The sequence below is a fragment of the Hyposmocoma kahamanoa genome, unplaced genomic scaffold, assembly GCF_003589595.1.
Source record: "Hyposmocoma kahamanoa isolate Upper Pololo Valley unplaced genomic scaffold, ASM358959v1 95, whole genome shotgun sequence".
Taxonomy (NCBI): domain Eukaryota; kingdom Metazoa; phylum Arthropoda; class Insecta; order Lepidoptera; family Cosmopterigidae; genus Hyposmocoma; species Hyposmocoma kahamanoa.
In genome coordinates this window covers 10,135,614-10,155,573 of record NW_020654972.1, presented here as the reverse complement: position 1 = coordinate 10,155,573, position 19,960 = coordinate 10,135,614, and the positions used below count along the sequence as shown (strand labels likewise).

The 19,960-nt window shown below is 35.0% G+C and overlaps 3 non-coding genes across 3 annotated transcripts; 2 read left to right on the top strand and 1 right to left on the bottom strand.

Annotated features, from left to right (window-relative positions):
• Positions 1-7,600: 7,600 nt before the first annotated feature.
• Trnap-agg lies at positions 7,601-7,672 on the bottom strand. Its single transcript has one exon. It is a non-coding gene; the product is annotated as a tRNA-Pro (tRNA).
• A 9,533-nt stretch (positions 7,673-17,205) lies between these two features.
• Positions 17,206-17,277, top strand: Trnap-agg. The gene has a single exon. It is a non-coding gene; the product is annotated as a tRNA-Pro (tRNA).
• Positions 17,278-18,724: 1,447 nt separating this feature from the next.
• On the top strand, positions 18,725-18,796 carry Trnap-agg. The gene has a single exon. It is a non-coding gene; the product is annotated as a tRNA-Pro (tRNA).
• The last annotated feature ends 1,164 nt before the right edge of the window (positions 18,797-19,960 follow it).

Here is a 19,960-nt window from a genome sequence, read left to right as displayed (position 1 = left end):
AATTACACAAATTTCCGTATTATTTTACGTGTAAATGGTCTCTACGATTTTGGACTCAAATGGACTTAAATCCAGCGCTTTGGGTAAAAACTGGCCTCAAACCCGGACGGTTTGATTGGATTTGTACAGATATTTTCTAGTATGCGAAGTCAGTGGTCATTTAGTTTAGAATTAACCTACAGCCTAATTTTGTAATTAGGCCTTGCTCAATAAATTATTATTATTATTGGGTTTTAACCCACTGGCCATCTCTGGTGACCACACGTTTCGCTTTCTCGGGTTGCTTTTGCCTATTTATTTAAATATAAATATTGTAAATGGTAATTGTGTAAAAAATATTTATTTACAAAGAGCAAACCCAACAGTTTCTTAATTCATCTTTGCAAGGGAATTTGCCTTTCGAATGAGATATTACTCATTCAAGTTTAAGCAATTTGAAGATTTCAAGTGTAATTTACCTGTGAAGTAAACTTGCTTAGAATTTGTATTATACTTTAGCTTCAATTGGAATTAATTTGCCTATTGGTGTTTTACCTACCGTGCGTAACGCGATTATTAACCGAATAATGGCTAATAATCCGATTGTGACATTACGAAATGTGTTCAATTCGTAAGAGCGATGCCACACGATGCCTTGCAACGGCATTGCGCAACGGTTGAGCGGTGACATGGTGTCGTCGTACTACGTATAAATTAAAACTATTTCCCCAGAGATGGGCAGTGGGTTTAAGCCTAATCAACCTGCCCGGATTGTAACCAGGATTTTACCAAAGCGCCGAGTTTTAATCAAATTCTGCACAAAATCGCGAAACGGCAGAAATGTCGGGTACGGAATTTGGTTTAATTCCATAGGTACTTATACATATTTCGATATAAAAAATCTTTTTTAGACGAAAAAGAGGCAACTCCACAAAGGACCCTCCATGTAGTCCTGTGGATTTTCACTATTAAGGATGCACAATACGATTACATTTTTATGAAAATCGATTCAAGTGCATACGGTCTAACTATTTTTTGTATCGATTTCTTTCTATGTGATCTTCAAGCGAAGTCATTAAATAGAGAGGGAAATCGAATCTTCTAGATCAAAAAGCAATAAACATTTTGCAATAATATTATTGAATTCGACCAAAACTCGATTTACAACAATGATTTAGTTGTAAATAGTTTTTGTCCTCCATTTCGGGCGTTAATGGGTTTAACCCGATTTGCACCCAGCCCATCTCTGTAAATGTCACATGGTGCGTTGAAACAGCACGCGGCGATGGAACGCATACGCATCGGACAAGGGGCCAGGAGACGATCCCCGCTTCATCGGGGTGCTGCGATGCGTAACTTATAACCAAGCGGCATTTATTGCGACACCGCATTACTCATGTTGCAATGACGCGACGCACCAACGCAATGCCCATATAGCATTGCTCTAGGAAAATACCAGAGCTACAATATTTACTCCGGAGCACTAATAATAACATCCAGCCCGAGCCAAAAGTTAATTTCCATATTGGTCTTACCGGTAATTGAATCAAACCTTTGGGCCACCGAGCTCGCCCTGTCGTTGTCGATGCCGTAGCGTGTTTGTAAACAATGAAAATACGAGTGTGTGTGTATATATATATCTCTTGTTATATTTTTATGTCTCTTATGTAAGGATGCCGTAGAACGAAATCTCAGTAAACTTGATAAATACAATATATTTCTTTTCAACCACGTGTTATTTCTCAATTCTCAACTAACCGCCAAAATCAGTACGCCACACACTAGCCAAACGTGTCGTTTATCTACCTTTCATTCTTCCATGTTGACATTTTATTTCATCCGATTTTTATCGATTAGTTGAATCGATTCGTTTCATTAGTAATATTACGTATAATCATATTGATTGATTAATTTATAACGAATTGTACACAAATTAGTGGCAAATTCAAAGAGACTGTAAGGTATAACAAGTGTAAAGAACAATGGCAAAATCATAGTTGAATTCGTAAGCGTCTTCAAATGTCTTAATTACAAGTTGGAATATAATAAATTCATTAAGTTTTTCAAATTATAACAACGGTCTATCTAAGTCTGGAAATAAAATCATATTTAAAGAAACTCTAATGACTAATTAGTATATAACCGGACTGATATCTACAGCTATCGGTTTCTTAACGTTGAGCGACATCTAGCCCTCAAAAAAGGAATTTCAGTGCCTACGTACGGATATGGTCCACATTTAGTTCACTTAATATTAAATGTACTGATTCGACCGATTTATAATAAGCTAATAAAAGATTAACTACTTCATTACAAAAAGTAAAGTCGATAATTTCTTCTCCAAAATGCCACGCGAGAAAATGGTAAAACTGACAAAAAAGTTCCAAAAATCAGGGATAGATGGCACGTTTTACAAAAAATAATTTGTGACCGGGTTCCAGTGCAAATAGTCTGTGGTGGTATGTTATTAATTAACTCAGTTTTTTTTGTTATGGCCTAACTTCCTGCCTTTTGACCATACCAGTATGCAAAATAATTTCCTTTAAACGTTCGTCACGTCACAAGCCCACGGCACCATTCAGGTTATATTAACTCTGTTTAAGGTTTTTGTAGTTAATTTTGATATAATAATACACCTAATATATTTTAATAAATTACGTAATACATAACCTCGGAAACTTCAAACTGGAATATCATTGATTCCTGATTTCCCAGAATAGTGAACCCAAAACAAAATTTGTTCAGGAGTTTCAACTCTATATTTTGACATATTTTTCATAAACAGACGCATAGAAATTATGTCAAGAAAAATGTATATGGTCGTTTGCCATTCTCCTGTATTTACTTGTTTTTTATGAAACATATCACACTTGAAGTCGTCACTTTGACACTAGATACTTCTCGTTCGTAAGGCAGATTCCCTTGAGAAGAACGAGTAAGAAACTCTAGGGATTGCTCGTTAAAATGATACTTTTTATGACTATAAATCTAAAAAGAAAGCCTCAGCGCGTCGTAATGTTACAGTTGGAGTGCGAGTACCACTCGCAGTTCGACAGTTTTATAATTTTTCTTTATCACGAAATAAAACCCTATTTCTGCTGTGTCGTAAATATCTCGCTACCAATTAGTTGGAAAGGAAATGTTTATGTAACTACAGCAGCAAGCAGTTTTGACTCACAAATCAAAGTTAACAATGGCCATTTTGGAGAAAGCACCAGTTTGCGTTATCGCCCTTCCCCTGACTAACTGTAGTTAGGCAAATTTTTCTAGGTTACGTGTTTTCGGTTAAATATTTCATATTGTGAACTATGTAGCTCATGTTGAAACCCTAATATAGGTGTCAGTTATGTTCATATCGCCGCCTTGGAGCGAAAACCTACGCATACGCATTTTCACGTAATTCCTTTTTACTGATTTTTTTTTATGAAAAACTTATAAAATTCTTGCTCAAATATATTATTAAAGTAATATGGTATCTGAAACTGGTATAATTTAATAATTAAAATGCTAACTATAAATATTATTGCGTTTACTATATTTTACACCACATTTTTATCTTTCTTTAGAAAAATTATATAGAAGTCACATATGAGTTATTCACTCTAAGATATATTTACATAAATACAAAATACAAATTTCAACCACAGAAGTGAACACTTTCCTGTAGAATGTGTAATCTCAGAACTAAAAGGTTGGCTAGGGGAGTGAGGTATTAAGGGGCTTCGACTGCACTCGGTTTTTTTTTGCCCTACAACATACCACAATAAACATTTTTTTTTAAATAATAATAATAACGCACACATTCGACATAGCCCCGCACTAGGGAAACCCTGTATCGCGGGGGCCATGGACACACACATAGACAACCACAAATTACACCCAAACTCGCGAGAGAAATAAATGTAGGCCATACAAATGTTTCTCTCGGCCCGGGAATCTAACCTGGGACCTCTGAGTGGTTGTCCGGCATGGTAACCGTTCGTCCACGGAGGCAGTTTATTATATATATTTAAATATAATAAAAAATATAAAGCTTGTATACATAAATAACAATGAATGATTCAAATTAGTTCAGTTTATTTACCTCAACATTACAAATTTCATACAAATACAATTACATGTAATTTTATACTACCCTTCGAAAAGTGAGCGTCAGTTTACAAAATAATGAAGAATTAAATACATAATTGTGAATCATAAGTACACAATAATGTAAAAATAAAACAAAATCAACATATAATTAATTAAACTAATAAATAATTGAATTAAAGTAACAATGTCAAGTGTATACAAGGATTCTTAATAACTAATAAAAATTAATTAAATTAAGTTTTATAACAGTCGGCAGCGAATGTCTGTCTATTAAGACGATACATTTCAACGCGAGCATAGAATTTAGGAGGTGAGGTGTGGGGGGGTCGCCTCTCAATCCGTGCACTTAAAATTAATAAAATAAGAACAGAGGAGAAATTTTTATACAGATCCGAGGTCGAAAAGCACCCCATGGCGACTGACAAGGCACCAGGCGGCGGCGCGGCGTGTCGTTAAATCTAGGCAATTTGCAAATTTTAGGTATAAATGTAAATTGAATAGGGCTGCAGTTGAAAATAAAAATGTAGCAAGTTCTCTATGCCACTTAAAGAGAAGTATCTCCATACAGAAATTATCTTTTAGACTTTTATTATGGCCTGTTTTCAGGATTTTATATGATCTGATAAAGTACAGCCTATCGTGTAACAAATTAGCACATTATTTAGACAATACCGTTAGGTATATCATATGTTTCTTGTAAGAATTAATAGTAAATGCCTACACCATTTGATCTAGCTAAACAACTTTTCCAGTTTCTCCTCCAGTGATTCGCTATAAGGTTCAAGAACCGGCGAATGATACGTACTGTATCCAGTGTCGTAGCTTGTGCTAGAAGCGACACACTACAAAAATGCAACCGCCTCACGTTGTTAACCGCTCACGCGATGCGCTCCTCCTACCGTAAAATGGCGGCTATTTGGTTTCGCAAATTAGAAAAGGATTCAGTTTAAATACAAGTTTTTATAAATAAAAATTATTAGTCTGCATTGCTAAATAAATACCCTCCGCACTACCAACAAAAACATCTCAAATAAAATGCAGTAATACACCGCAAATCCTGCACTTAAAAAGCACTAACGAAATTTTTGGTGTACTTGGATAAATATGATAATATTCCGTTTGAGTGGTTGTAACGTTTACCATGAAATTACTCCTTAAAGTATAGTTTATAAACATTTATACTCAGGGTAAACTTAAAAAACACTACTTACGGTATGTTTTCAATAAATAAACACCGAAATCACCAGCCTAAACAATAACACACACGATTGTCGTGACGTATTTTTGAAGTTTTTTTTTTAAATGACAGACCCAGGCATTAAAAATTTTATGGTTTGCTAGAGTAGTTATCGAAATAGCAATTAATATTAGTTCTTTTACCTATTATAACTTCGATATCCGGATAAATCGGTATAAAATCATCACCGGCACCTCTAGGTGTGGTATGCGTCTACGGCTGCATGTATCGCGTGAGCGGTTATCGAGGTTGACTGGAATTAACCCGACAAACCCTGTAAGAATTATTTCAATTGACGCTATCCCACAACCTGGTGATTTCGTATTCCAAATGGACATACTTCCGACATTTGTCAGGCTTTCCCAAGACCCTCATCATGTGGGATGGTAACATTCATAAGAAATACCCTTGACTACGACCTACCCAATATCACAATGTCAGGGTTACTCGCGAAAATTGTCCTATCCGTAATAACTCATCGGTCCCAATAGCTTTTGGTGTCCAATTGATTTAGTGTTATTATTTTGGGTATCTTTTTAGATTTTCACCTCTCTCTGAAAGATGAATTTTAAATTGGAAAGGTGGCAATCCCCGGTAATGGCACAATAGGCCGGGATCAGGGTCTTGTGTTTAACAATTATGACCGTTATTATTACATAAGTCGATTTCAATAAATGAAGCATTAATATGATAGTATTACGTTATCCATAGATTAGGTATGTGTTCAAAAATAGAGTTTACCTAAACACATATCATAAACCCTCTATGATGTGTTCAAAAACTGTTTTGTTAGAACATATTTCTTATCTGTGAAAATGTTATTATTGCTTATTATTAACATCATATTCGATTTTATTATTACATTCAAATTTCGAACAACAACGATACAATTTTATTCAACCTCAATTCTTATATTAGTCGAGATGAAGTTTTATTCGAAATGAAACATCAATTGCAAACAGTTTTCACACATTTCACACGTTACTTGATATCGAACGTTACGATAGTTGGGGCCGACTCTAGTTTGTTTATGAATAAAAAAAAACTGCGGTTGTGTGACATGCGTGAGAAAAGTTTTTATCCACCATTTCGGCAGTCGTAACATGTGGTTCCTGAACGCATCATAGAGAGCTTATAATATGTGTGTAGATAAAGCAGTTTAAGTAACTGTACACAATAAGGCATTAAAACACTCGTGTGACGTTCTTACGAAACCCGCACTCGTATTACGTGTACTACTGATATTGAATTATTTGTACATTTTTTATCATATGACGCTGACACACCATATACCCAAATTTGTGTGTCATAGATAAGCTGAGTATAGTTACAGAAACTTCAAGGAGTATGTTCACAATTAGTGACGTATACCTCCCTATATAATCCCGGAATTATTGTACAGTATTTTGTTCTATATTATTAGATTACATAAAAATTAATGATGAAGGTAAGTATATTTTTATAGCTGTAGGGCTTCTTCTCAAATCTAATCGGTAAATGAGATACTGTTTATTTTGTCCTATATTCAATAGGAATGAAGTTATTTTAATGTTTCATTAATTTACATATAAGGTATATGATTATAATAACATTCATTTTAAGTATTAATAAAATAACTTGCTAATTACTACTACGCACGAGAACTGTCAAGAGCTTGGCGGCGATGGCGGACGAAGGAATGTAGTTGTTTTTCGGGAAGAATATATTGTTTTAGTATATATCTGCAGTTTTATTTTAAACAGAAACGTCGCGTTTTCAATATTTTGAGACCCCTTCGGAAAAAGACGGAGGTTATAAGTTTAAGGTCTTTTTCTGTGTATATGTGTGTTTGTCTGTGTAACAGCCTGATCTTAAAGCAGTTTAATTTAATCGGAAAGGTTCTTTGGTATGTTTAGAGAATTGAAAGCTTCTTAAAGGTCATCAGCTCTTTTCCTAGTTAATGTAGGGAAACAATTGTATTTGATTGCCACCATACAGTTACAGTTAATTGTTTGATTATATAATCAATAGTGCCTTTGCAACCGACTATTATTTTTTTAAGTTTGATGTATAAAAATTTCTCTGTGAATGTATATTCTTAGGAGAAATAAATATTCTTCAATCTTATATTTTTGCTTTTTATTTTTTATCATTACGGTATTTCAGATTATCCACTCCATATTTATTACTTGAAGTTTAGGTAAATGTATTCTGATCTCTGTTTATCATAAATAAACGAAACTACGTGCTTATTTGTAATATTTTATATCACTAAAGGCCAATATACACTAAAAACAAACAAAAAACATACTTGGGCTCGTCCGGGATTTGAACCCGGGACCTCTCGCACCCTAAGCGAAAATCATACCCCTAGACCAACGAGCCGGTTGAACGTTGTGACAAAATAACGATACATAACACTCTTAATGTAACATTCACTTTGTCACGTTTGGTGAAAGTAGGTCATTACTTGCGTACGAGCAGTTCGCGATTCGAAATTCGAACGCGAAGAACTGATGTGATTGGTAGATTAATTTGTCAGCATTCTTAGGTAAGTTACAGAGCGTAGTTATTTTTAATTAAAAATAAATTATAAGAAATACCACCTTAGTTATTTTCCAAGCGTAAGCGTGTAAATAAACTTTCTTTATCGACGCTTGAAAGGCGAAATGGGATAAGCGACACTTTCAATATGAGTTATATATACCGTTAAAATCAAAAACATTAAATAAAATAAATAAAATAAAATCGTGTTTATTTGACATGCCAAATACATTATAAAATACAAAGAATTATAAAATATCAAATAATTCATTCATAAATAATAATGACAAATAGAAAAAATAGAAAAATGTAATAATAATAATAATAATAATACAAAAAAGAAAAATTAAAACAAATAAGGAAACAAAAAAAGCATGTCAAAAAGGTCCATGACTCAGTATTTGAGGACTACCTATGCTAATTAATAAATAAAATATTTAAAAAAAAATTATTAAAATTAAATTCAAATACTAAACGCAATCAGACAGTAAATAAATTAAATTAAATTTGACACATACAACATTTGCTCATGAAAATAATAATTAAGTTTAGCTGCTTCCAACGGTATATATAAGTCAATATGACCAAAAGTGTTGCTTATCCCATTTTTCCTATCAAGCGTCGATATGTTCTTTTTTACAGAGCCTTGTTAGCCTAATGGTATACCGTGGGTTCGAATCCCGACTTGCACATCTGAGTTTACCGAGATTTAAGTGCGAAAATTAATTTGTAATTTGCCATGAGTTTTTTGGTGAAGAAAAATATGATATATATATAAAATCCGGATTGGGCCAGCGTGGCGTATTATGGCCTAAATCCTCGCCTGAAAGGAGACCCGAAAAAGATGATACTCCTAAGTTGTAGCGATTGCTACCATTGACAATGTAACAATTTTTTAATCGATATTGGTTTTTTTTTAACAAACAAGCGTTTAAAGGTCTTTACAAGTCCCTATAGTGACAGCTTATACGTGGTTTTATTGAAAAAAACAAATATACGCAAATACAAATATTTCCCGAAAAAAAAAAACAGTTTATATCTATAATTTATTTTAAAGTCAATAGGCAGGTAAATAAATACCTACCTAAAAGATAATTGCAATAAAATGTTGATAGTACATTTTATTTGATACCATAAATTATGATTGACCCAAATTGTTGCGTTACTTATTTAGTTACGAAATGGATAAATAATTTTTATTATTTTACTTCCTGCACATACATACCGACACGACTGTCTGTCACTGGGGTGGGCATTTTTCATTTGAGAGCTTATTATAGCGCGATAAAGTTTCATTTCCAATGTGTAATAAACGCGAAAAACTAAAAACTCTATACTACCTCAAATGGCTTTGGCTGATTCTGCATAACCATTGACTTACAAATAAATGGACGACGGGTCTAATACAAAAACCACGAAAAAAATGTCCCAAGTCAACCTATTCGAAATTTAAATTGTTATGTCATCGCAGTATCGCGCTGTCCGTAGAACAAATGAAGACTAAAGCGGAGTGTCGCGCTCTGTATACGATTTTAGCGCCTTACAAGTGCGGACACTTTTTAGCGCGGACCCGACGTCCATATAATTGTAAGTCAATGTGCATAACGGTGAAAGTGTTGCATCAACCACTTTGGACAAAAAAAAAAGTAAAATTAAGGATATACAGTATACGGTATGAAGACAAGATTCGTAAAAATTTTATATTCATGTACTTTACAAATACCAATGATTTTTTTTATATATAAACTGAACTAAACGCAACACGTATAGTATACGATATACATAGAACCGATTCTGTGCGGGAAAAAAATTAATTCGAGTTGAGGTACTTAGTATCGATTCTAAGGGTCGTATTCTAGAACTCTACTCATTGCTCAAGTCAGGATTGCACTGGAAACACAAGCACTGGAAATACGACCCTAATGGCAGGGACTTGAGTATGATTTCGAGTGCTTTAAACCATACTCAAATCCTGACTTAAGCATTGAGTAGAGTTCTAGAATACGACCCTTAATGTTATAAATCAATAAACGGGGTGTAACAAAAATATCATATCGAGTTCTTAGGTTTTCGCGATTGTTACACATAGGAAATGAAACTATTTTTCCGGATTTAAATCGCGTAATCTTCAACCAGTTATGTCTAATATTGATGCAAACCACCCTATTTTTTCACTATAGTTACAATAGTTATTAATTAAATACCTTATTTTTAATTTTACAAAGAAAACTTTCCAATTTACGCTATATTAAGTTTTACAAATTATTTTATTGAATAAATTTTTATTAAGTTCAATTTATTATTAATTATTAATAGAAATTATAATAAACTAAAACATATTAAAACTAAAATAGAAATACTGGATCCCAAACTGGTGGTACGGAGAAACCATCTTCCCTGTTGAAATTAGGATGTTTTTTAATTTCAATTGCCTCTCGCAGAATCCTGGGTAGATAACGGACTTCTTTTGCAAGGACCTGGGGTTTGTCAAACTTTATTGAATGTGTAGGTTAAAAATATCATACTTCACCTGGTTATCTACTGATATTAACAAACAAAAATAACAACAACTTGAACTCGCAAAAATAATGCTTGGATCATTAAAAAACATGAAATACGCGCGATCAATCGGATGTATATACTTTTTGATTGCCAATTTTCCAATATATTTTCGCTACAGTTGTTCGAATAAATTAATGAATGGAATATTCTTTACTGAACATGAAAATTACAAAGATAACACTGAACACCAATTTACGTAAACCAGAATTATCTGATCCATGTATAATTTAAATATAATAACGCAATTTTTTCGAGGCCAATTTAGAATATAATTGTGCTTATATCTTCTATTACACTCCTTATCCAGATTCAACTCGTTTTACATAGATTTTATATTACCAAAATACAATAATTAGAAAATCTAGTAGCATTAGAACATTACTGCGTTTCGGTTTGGACGGGCAAGGGTGCTGGTAAAATTGCAGTCACTTGATCAATTTATGTCTCAGGGTGCGGTCCGGAAAATTATTTCTAGGTCATCACCAATAATGCGGTAATGTACTGCGAGGTAGTATAGAATACCTGCTAGATAATAATAATAATTATTATTTTGTCCACAAATGGGTTAATTCCAGTCAGCCTTGCTAACAGCTTGAGGCAGTTGGATTTCTGCGGCGTGTTGCTGCCAGCACAAATGCAGAAGGCGGTCGATTCAACACAACAACAACTCATTTTCATTTTTATTCATTACATCCGAATCGACGGTCAAACTGTCGTATTTGAAACCGAACCGAAATGACGTCACACCCGTACAATTACTCGGACTTCTCAACCGGCAAAGGCTACAAACATTATTTAGAACACAGTTATCGAATGGAAGTTACCAAACGTCTTATTGTTTAATATCTATGTGTTCAACCCACCACCTAAAGATAGAACAAAAAACAATAACCGTTCGGCCATGATGCAGTTAATATTCAACACTAGCTTAGTTATTATGGACCATTTAACCTTTACATCGAAATTTGTAATAAGTATGGAAGTATACCAAATACCCGCTATTTCTGCCCACAACTTTGTGCAGAAATGGGTAAAAACCCGGTTACAACACAGATTCATTGGGTTTTAAACCACTGTCCATAGAGATGGGAAATATTGCGAAAAATTCCCTGTATCAAAGAAATTTTTCCTTGCGTTTTTTTGTTCATTGTAACAATAATATAGGATTGTTATTAATTGTTATAATTAATATTGCTTGTATTTCAATAGACTGTTGGAAAATAGGTCATAGTTTTATTAAATTTCTCCAGACAAATTTTTATCCCATGTTTCAACCGTTTTGGGATTTATTTTTTTGACAAAAAGTAGCCCAAGTTCTTATCCTAGGTCACATCTATCTGTATACTAATATTCATCAATATTAGGTTAGCGATTTAGATGTAAAAACGTAACAGTCAGTGATACTTTCACATTTATAATATTAGTTTGGGTGAAATAAATAAATTGTTACTGATTGAAGAGACCAGGGGAAAAATTATCAAAATCACATAAAAGTTAATACTGCCATTTAGTTCGGTAAACGCTGTGCATAATTTGCCTAAATCAGAAAAAGGCTAATATGGTTCAAAGTCCTGAAAAATAGCTTTTATGTTTAGTTATTAAAATGCTTGCGACTAAATGGTGGAAAAGTTGAAAAAGATTAATAAATATTTTTAGTTAATTTTAACTTAAAAAAAATCCATTTGGATTGGAATGGATTAGATAGCGTTACATACATTCATGTCAGCATTGACTTTATTTCAGATAGTATTTGTGCGTGTCTTTTTAACCAAAAGATTTTCAAATTATAAATTCTTTTTTTCGTAAAATTCTCCTCAAGTAGCTTTGATCATTCTTCAATTTGAAACACTGGTATTGCCATTTAGTAAGTGTCACAAGATGGCGTAGGCGGCGCGCCAAACCGAAGCGGAGATGGCGGAATGACCTAGACATGTACTTGAATGACTGACCGGAGATTGCTGCGGATAGAGAGAGATGGAAGTTCGTGAGAGAGAGGCCTCAAAGAATGGGACAGTATTGGAGGTGAAAAACAAAAATTGTTCACCATGTATATTTGAAACAGTTATTTTCGTCTGAAAACATCTTTACTCTCTTCAACAAAATGGAGTGTGCTCGAAGACGTAAGAAATTTAAATTATTTTAAGGCAGTCGATTTAAGAGCCCGAAACGGTCGGTTGTTTGAAAAAAAAAGGCGATTTAGATTTGGAAAGACAATAATTACATTTCCAAATTAAAACTACAGTCGCTCGGTAAATAAGCAATGGCGCCAAAAAATGCTAGATACGGACGATTTTGCTATAAGCAACAATAATTTATTTCATGATATTTTTATTTTATTTTTAACCGACTTCAAAGAAAGGAGGAGGTTCTCATTTCGACTGTATGTTTTTTGTGTATATGTTACGCGATAACTCGGCACGGCATTTGTGACTCGATTTTGATGATTCTTTTTGTGCTGGAAAGAGGGTACCTCAAAAGTTGTCCCATTTAAATTCGAAGAAAATATTCCACCTCTTAGAGTGGTTAAGAGACGAATGACTTTTGTAGTCGGTTTTTTTCGTAATCTCTACTGCGATTATTATGATACCAAGTGAGTGACGAACAAGTTGTGCGCTTGGTAGTAAGGGACAAACCTGTTCCTGACAGTTGCAATGTCACTTACAGCTTTAAATAACAAAGATCTGAGGGGTACTGCGCCCGTCACCCTGAAGCGTAAATTAACAAATCCCCTGTACTTTCACCAGCACTTTTAATCATTTAATCTAAATATAATTTCACCTAACGCCTAATTGTTTGCTGATAGCAAAAACGTATATCAGGTGTTTTGCCTAATTACTTCTAGTTATTATTGTGATATTTTATAAATGTTGACATGTACGAGCATTAATAAGTAATGCAAATAGTTCGTTTCTGCCATTGACTTACAAATAAATGGACGACGGGTCTAATACAAAAACCACGAAAAAAATGTCCCAAGTCAACCTATTCGAAATTTAAATTGTAATGTCATCGCAGTATCGCGCTGTCAGTCGAACAAATGAAGACTAAAGCGGAGTGTCGCGCTCTGTATACGATTTTAGCGCCTTACAAGTGCGGACACTTTTTAGCGCGGACCCGACGTCCATATAATTGTAAGTCAATGGTTTCTGCTATATATTTATATACAGGGTGGAAATTTGTAATGCCACTTGGAAGGAAAGTACGTTAAATACTGGAGATAGAAATTTTTACTTAACGAAAACATTCCAACTGCCTCCGTGGCCGAACGGTTACCATGCCGGACTGCCACGCAGAGGTCCCAGGTTCGATTCCTGGGCCGGGAGAAATAGTTGTATGACCTACAATTATTTCTCTCGTGAGTTTGGGTGTAATTTGTGGTTGTCTATGTGTGTGTCCATGGCACCCGCGACACAGGGTTTCCCTAGTGCGGGGCTATGTTGAGTGTGTGCGTTATTAATTAATAGTTATTAATTAATTAATAATTCCTTTATTTTTAAAAAGAAATAATACTGCATTCAAAGATTTTCGAAAATTGCTAGCACGCGGGAATCGAACCCGCTAAAATCTTTAAAAAAATGCACCCTGTACTTATAATAAATCTATCGATAGGGTCAATTATAAGGATGAAATCTCTCTTACAAACCATGAAATCTGGAGTTATAAATTCAATGGGTCAAGTTAAAACACTTTTACTCAAAGGTCCATCAAATTACTTGTTAATTATCGTTGACGTCATTTATCCATTAAAATGACGAAATGAGTACTATTTAGATAAGAAGATTGCAATTTGCACATGTTTGTAATGCAGACTCTTTGGTCAGTGGCATGAGGTAATTTAAATATGGAATGTTTCATTTGAAAATGGATTGTCTTTTGTTATTTCCGTTTGATTGTTTTTACATATCCTTTCTAAGTACTGATAGTTTTCCTATAAATAAATAAATTTCATATTTGTCTCATCGTAAAAATGGCATATCAAGAACAATTTGATTTAATGGAAGCTTATTTTTTATATAACAAAAATGTGAATTTAGCTCTGCGGTGTTATGAAGAGAGATTTCGGGATCGACAAGCACCAACTCGATTCGTTCTGAAAAGAATGGTAAATAATTTAAAAAATACGGGTAGCTACGAAAAGCGACGGCAAACTCCTCAACAGAACTATTCCGAATTCGATCTTAATGTTTTAACATACTTCGAAGCATTTCCAAAGGCTTCAAGCAGAGATGCTGCAGAGGATATTGGAACGAACCACACTCGCGTACTCCAAGTGCTTAAAAAGTATAAGTATAAATGTTATTATTGACGGCCGGTTGGTGCAAAAATTGCATCCTGGGGATTGTGAGAGACGACTTCAATTTTGTCAAAACATGATAAGAGAAGTTGGCCGTAACCCGAATTTTTTGAGTAACATTGTATGGTCTGACGAAACCAACTTCAGTAATAACGGCATGTACAACCGCCGCAATAACCATTATTGGTCTCGAGTGAATCCTGTTCGTGTTCATGAAACTAACAATCAAGTAAGAGTCTCTTTCAACGTTTGGTGCGGAATTATTAGAAATATGGTTGTGTTAGTCCACGTGTACGAAGGTCATTTGAACACTGTCAAGTATCTTGAAATACTGGATCTCTGAAGAAATGAGTTAAATGTTTTATCCGAGGAAGAGCGAAATCGAATAATTCTGCAGCAAGATGGCGCTCCAGCCCATAATAGCAGAGTCACTACTGCCTACATTAGTAACCATTTTAACCAATACCTGGATTGGTACAAACGGTACAATCAGATGGCCTGCGAGATCACCAGATCTCACCCCTTTAGATTTTTTTTGTGGGGATATGTTAAAAATCAAATTTACCTTAAATCCTTTGCGAGTGTAAACGAATTGAAGGCTGAGGTTCAGAATACGATTTGTAATACCATTCATCACAACACGTTATTAAAAGTTACTCAAAATGCATTCGTTAAAAGATTAAATTTGTGTATCCAAGAAAATGGAGCTCATTTCGAGCAACTAATTAGTTAGATTACCATTTTTTTAGTTTTGTTAAAATACGTTAAGATTTCATGGTTTTTTTTTTCATTTAATTAACCAATTTTGTGAGAGAGATTTTATTCTTATAAATAACCCTATCGATCGATGCAATAAATGTGCAGGGTGCATTTTTTTCAGATTAAAGCGGGTTCGATACCCGCGTGTTGCTAGAAATTTTCGAAAATCTATTTATGCAGTTTTATTTCTTTTAAAAAATAAAGGAATGTTTCCTTTAAGTAAAAATTTCTATCTCCAGTATTTAGAGTACTTTCCCTCCAGGTGGCATTACAAATTTCCACCCGGTATATGTATATCGCTATACACGCTCCGCTCGCTCGGCTAGTGATGCATATGAATTTGACCTGTACACCTTACACTTAAAAAAAACTAATCTCTATAGAAAGTACATTATTATAAGATCTGTTACAACTGGAGAGAACTGATCTCCCTCCGCACCGGAGTGTTCCAGATCTTTGTTGATGAAAAATGTATAACGTAAAATAAAATATCTCGTAAATAATGAAATTCATAACGTCCGCTCGTTCCGTGGATTGATTGGCATAGCGTCTAGCACGGTTTGCAAGAAGACGGTTCGAATCCAGCCAATCCAGCAGGATTTTTTCTTGGTGTTCGATCTTTGTAATAATAATTAATACAAACTAGTGGCGGAATTTCACAAAAATAATTGAATGTCATGGTGGTCAAACATCGCAATATTCAATATAACTTAAAAATAACAAAAGTTAGTTTTAACAATGTTTTAACCAAGGTTTTTCTCTACAACGCCTATGTTATTTGTACGAATTAAATATTACACAACGACCATTGACTTACAAATAAATGGACGACGGGTCTAATACAAAAACCACGAAAAAAATGTCCCAAGTCAACCTATTTAAACGTAGTGACATGTAAAGGAATATGAAAAAGCTAAAACGTTGAATTTAAATTGTAATGTCATCGCAGTACTGTTTAATTTTGCTTGCTTCGCTGTCAGTCGAACAAACGAAGACTAAAGCGTGAATGACGCTCTGTATACGATTTTAACGCCCTATTATAAGTTCGGACACTTTTTAGCGCGGACCCGACATCCATATAATTGTAAGTCAATGACAACGACAATCAACTTTCTACTGTCATTGCCGTACTTAGATAAAAGAATGTTGACGGAATCAGCTGTCAGTGACAAAGCGCAATTATTATAATTATCTTCTTCTCCTGTCCTTCAATAGACCACGATACTTTCATATCCAAACTCCTGGCAATCAGAGTTCCACTCCCCACCTCCATAACAAGTTTATTATATTTATGCAACAAAGATATTTATAACGTACTGGCCTTATTTATCGAAAATAATAATAACAAGCTCTAATAGGTATGCCGCTTTTTTCATCCAAATTCGGTACCTCTTCTATCTATCTCTATCATAATCCGTAATTTTGCTTTCCAAACAATTTCATTGGCTAAATGTGAAGGCAAAGTTAATAATACTAAAAATAAATGTTGAATAAATATAAACGCTACGATACAAGGAAAGTAGTGATATTTTGGTGCTATGAAAGGGTTCATGATTGTTTTCCTTCCAGGTTCGTTACACATTGACCGATTAGATGGCGGGCGAGATCTCCGTGCCAACCATGGGGCACCCTGTATATTTGTATGTAGATATTATTACACAACCAGTCTCTCGATTAGATGTTACAACACCAACCACTAATCTCAGTAAGTAAGTCAATAAAATTTTAATCAATTCACTAATTTGAGGTATATTCAACCGGCTCGTTGGTCTAGGGGTATGATTTTCGCTTAGGGTGCGAGAGGTCCCGGGTTCAAATCCCGGACGAGCCCAAAATGTTTTTGATATTTATTGATTAAAACTACTATAATTAGATCCACGAGGCTTTACAAACCAATTCGTATTGAAAAAATCTTAAATAAAATTGGTGATAATAAACAAAGAAAAATGGCGAAATTTATTGAAGAATTCTAACGTCTTACTTTTTTTATGATACCACGTGACGGGACGAACAAGTTGTGGCCCTGATGGTAAGCGACACGCCAGTCCATAACAGTTTCAGTTCCATTCAGCGCTTTAAACCGCAAAGATCTTAAGGGCGTTGCCACACTAAGGGTCGTATTCCAGAACTCTACTCAATGCTAAAGTCAGGATTTGAGCAGACTTGAGTATGATATCAAGCACTGGAAATACGACCCTAAAGGCAAGGACTTGAGTATGATTTTCAGTGCTCACTGCAATACTCAAGTTCTGACTTGAGCGTTGAGTAGAGTTCTAGAATACGACCCTACGTCCGTCACCCTGAGACATAAGTTGACAAATCCCATGCACCTATAATTTTAGCACCACTACTCCAAAACCGGAAATGGGTAACTTTCAGGTTAATTCTCTAAACCTAATTTTGGTGTCAATTTTTAAGTATTCCAGTCATTGACTTACAATTATATGGACGACGGGTCTAATACAAAAAAAAACAAAAAAATGTCCCAAGTCAACCTATTTAAACGTAGTGACATGTAAAGGAATATGAAAAAGCTAAAACGTTGAATTTAAATTGTAATGTCATCGAAGTACTGTCTAATTTTGCTTGCTTTGCTGTCAGTCGAACAAACGAAGACTAAAGCGTGAATGACGCTCTGTATACGATTTTAACGCCCTATAAGTTCGGACGCTTTTTAGCGCGGTCCCGACGTCCATATAATTGTAAGTCAATGATTCCAGTATATTATCCTGAAATATTTAAATAATATTTCAGGTTACTACACTCGAATATTAAATTGATACTTCATGATTATACTATTTTGTGGCAAAAATAGGTAAGGTAACTCTTTCACAAGGAGCTCTTGTGCTACTAAAAAGGTAAATTTTGTTTTTTACTAAAAAGGTAAAATTCGTAATGCAATGCAGGATCATCTTTAATAATACGTGATGAGCCATATCAAAAACTCTACGTCCTTTGTGAATTTCCTCATTTCTCAATTTTAACATTCTGAACTCCACTCTATATCCGGCTAAGAAATCGCTCAGGCTGCTACCAGGTGAATTATAACCTTGTCAACGTCATGTTACGTCGTTGGATACAAGAGGCACAGGAACACTAAAAATGGCAATTTTAAGAAGGACCTGTAAATATTCAGTAGTAGTTAAGTGCTGGTCGACATGATAGCGAAATCTAATTGTTTATTACTGCTACAAACCTGTCAAGATTATACGATAACAATTTACAAGGTTTGACTGTTATACGTCATTAGATTAACAATTATGACGACTTTACCAACCGGCTCGTTGGTCTAGGGGTATGATTTTCGCTTAGGGTGCGAGAGGTCCCGGGTTCAAATCCCGGACGAGCCCGAATCTTTTGTTTTGATGAAAAATACTGAAGCGCCGATTAGGGATTAGTAGAGATGAGAGGGTCGTGTTAAAGTAGGCTTCCACAGATTCACAACGCACGCATCGTACGGATCGCATAAAACGGAACCTATCGGAATGTCAACGCAACTACTAGCTATCTGATTGCCGACGCCCCTTTTCGTCCATGATCCGGCAAATGAAGGCCGGCGTGTTTTTTTGCGTCCACTGGTACGCAATCCTTGTGACGTCGTCGGCACACATCGGAAAAGTTGCCCCTCCGAGCAACTGCGTCGGCATTACCAACAGGCCGGTGCGTGCGGTCCGTGCGATGCGGTTCAGTGGACGCAGTTGTATGAACGTCTACACAAAGAATACTAAAATCCGTATAATGCGATCCATCCGATGCGTGCGCTGCGAATCTGTGGACGCCTACCTTAAGGCGGCATGTAACGAATGATTTCAATTTCTAACACAGGCCACAAAAGCTCAGGGGCCTTACCATGAACTCTTATTACAGTTCAGTATATACACTTCATGTAGCGCTGTCTCACAGCGATTTATTTTAGGTCCCAAACTGAATCGTAATAAGAGTCCATGGTAAGGCCACAGGTCTACCTGCCAGGACCTGTCGTAGCCTATGTGGAGCATGCTCACAGTTGACTCCGCTATAACATCAATTAAAGACTTGAATTAGCCATGGAAAGGTAATCACAGAAACAGAAAAAAGGGAAAGTATGCTAGTGAAATCATACGTACTTAGGTATAATAAAATTGTAACCTTAACTAAAATAGAATAACTATGACTATGAAAGAAAGAAACTGTGGTGATTCAGTTGCGAAGTCTTTTAAAATTACTATCAAATACATCCATCTCTAAATCATCACCAGGACCAGCCATAAGGTCATTGTAAACCTGACACTTTCTCGTCAAAGGGTTGTAAAAAGAAGTATTGTTAATATAAACATTCAATACGAATGGTCTAAGAATAAAAGGAACAAGTTCAGCGTAAGGATTTGTCATAGCCGATACCCAATGCCTTAGCAAAGCATGTCCGGTCTATCAGCTAATGTCCTCAATATGCTGCTAGGGCTCCCCAGCGTTCTGCATCTCACTGACATAATTCTAAAAGGACTGCTAACCTCCATACTACATACCGTAACTCT